We start from the raw sequence: 2,451 nt of genomic DNA on the forward strand, positions 1-2,451 counted from the left end.
CGGATAGGGTTAAACACACAACTTTAAGATATTGTTATTCTGCCTGAAAATAGTGAGAATTTATTTTTAAGTATAAATTTTAGTTTCTAAAATAATAATTCTATCGATTTCTATTAATGAGAGATTTTTTGTTTTCCCACTAAAAGTAAAGTAAATAATTTTTTATTTTGTCTTTGATTCGAATTCGTTCAAGCCCAAACTCGAACCAGTTCTTGATACAAGAATACTAGATTTTTTATTACTATAAAAAATCACAACTCGGCTCGATTTTCAAGAAAAAAATTCGTTATGCAAGAAAACCTTTTTCGAATCACATTTTTTCCAACAATAAAATGACTGATTTGAAGAAGGGAAATCAACCTTCTGTATAAGGATTTCATCTTCCTTTGGGGGATTGTCCTAAGACAGTAGAAGAAGGAAAAAACATAAGAAAGGTTCCTTATGCTTCTGCAATAGGAAGTCTCATCTATGCTATGTTATGCACACGTCCAAATATTTGTTTCTCAGTGGGGCTGGTGAGCCGATATCAGTCGAATCCAGGACCAAGACATTGGCAAGAAATTAAGCATAGACTCAAGTATTTACAAAGAACGAAGGATTATATGCTTTTATATTACAGAAGAGTTCTTACTCCTATTGGATATATTGATTTTGATTTCCAAATGTGTCGGGATTTGAGGAAATCGACGTCGGGCTATGTTTTTGTCCTAGGCAACGGGTCCATTGGTTGTGAAGTGTAAAGTAGATTTGTATTGTTTACTCCACTATGGAGGTCGAATATGTGGTTGCTTTTGACACAACAAAATAAACAATATGGTTTCAAAAGTTTCTTATAGATCTTGAAGTAATTCCATGTATTGAAAAAGCTACCAAGATGTATTGTGATGACAATGTGGCAATAGCTAATACCAAGGAAACCAGAAACCACAAGAGAACAAAATATATTGATAGAAAGTATCATATCATAAGGGAGGCAGTAGTAGACGAAATCGTGGATGTAGTCATAAGCTAGGAGTTTTGAGAAACACATAGAGAGCGTTAGAATTTGGGGACAAGTGGGAGACAATTGGATCTGAAGCCCTAAGTGTCGTATATTCTTTTGTAAACTTGTATTTTTTTTGAACGAATTGGTTAATAAAATAATTCATGGATTACATTAATATACTTTTTATAATGTCCTCATGTGGTTTTTGCATGCAATGCAAAATAGAAGAAAATATTGACTCAACATTTAAACTAATACTAAGTTATATTACGTGTTCGGAGCATAATACAGAAAGAAAACTTATATTAGTAGACGACCTAAACATGTCCTTAGTTTAATTGGAAATGAGAAAACCGATTGAAAGACTCATATGTCGTCTATCAAGTCCAATTAGGGAGATGTCTTTTCTTAGGCATCAGAGCGGATGACTCCCAGAAGATAGAGACATAAATGTGACTGACTGGACTGACAATACATCAGAATAGACCCAAGAAGAATAGATCCTGAATCCATTTATGGATTTATTCAATTGTGACGTTCATAGTGTGGCATACATTAATCTTTAGTGGATGATGGACTATGTATGCATGACTTATATACTTTGATGTAAGTAAAAGTTTGAGTTCAAATAGATAAGGAACTAAAAGTCAATGTGTTAGGTATACGACTTTTGCAATATGTAGAATCATTCATAATAGTGGAATTTATAGCCCAAGACATAGGTAAATGATATCCTCTTATTGGCATTACATGATAGATGAAAAGTAAATGTGGTCACGGGTCATTCGTTTGTGTGATGAATGACTTAATTACTATTTGATAGTAATTGGCTTTTCATGAAGGAAGATGTAACGGTTACCATGAAATAAAATAGAATCATATTGGGAGAGTGGATTTATCTCAATGAGATTAAGGATATCCTATAAGGGTAAAACACTTATGACAAGGTCATTGGATGAACACTCATCGAGTAGCTTTCATAATGGTATGTAATTGGGGAGAGATTAGTCACAATAGTATAGTGGAATGACTTCGTGACTAAATAAGTTTATAATTAATAGGTAAAAAGCTTAAACTTAATTATAAATCATTTGAGCTCTAATCAGATATATTCAATCTGTCCCTCCACTAGGTTGTTGAAACCAAAAATGAATTGTATGATGATGAAATGAATAGAAATGGATAGAAATGATAAAATCAAAGAAATTGGTTACACTCGGAAATGAATGTGGTTTCTCACTTGGTATAGAAATGACCTGAGAATTAATTTGAGTTTTTTGAATTATTATTTAATTAAATAATTGAAGCTTAAAAATAGAATTAAATTAATTAGTTATTATGAAATTTTTTGAATATAGAAATTAAATATATTTTCTTATAGATTATTTTTTAGTAAAGTTGTCATAATTTTAATGGAATTATTAGGTTGAAATTTTTGAATTGGAAAATTAATTAATTAAAATTAA

Source organism: Gossypium hirsutum, chromosome D02 (genome assembly GCF_007990345.1).
Source record: "Gossypium hirsutum isolate 1008001.06 chromosome D02, Gossypium_hirsutum_v2.1, whole genome shotgun sequence".
NCBI lineage: Eukaryota > Viridiplantae > Streptophyta > Magnoliopsida > Malvales > Malvaceae > Gossypium > Gossypium hirsutum.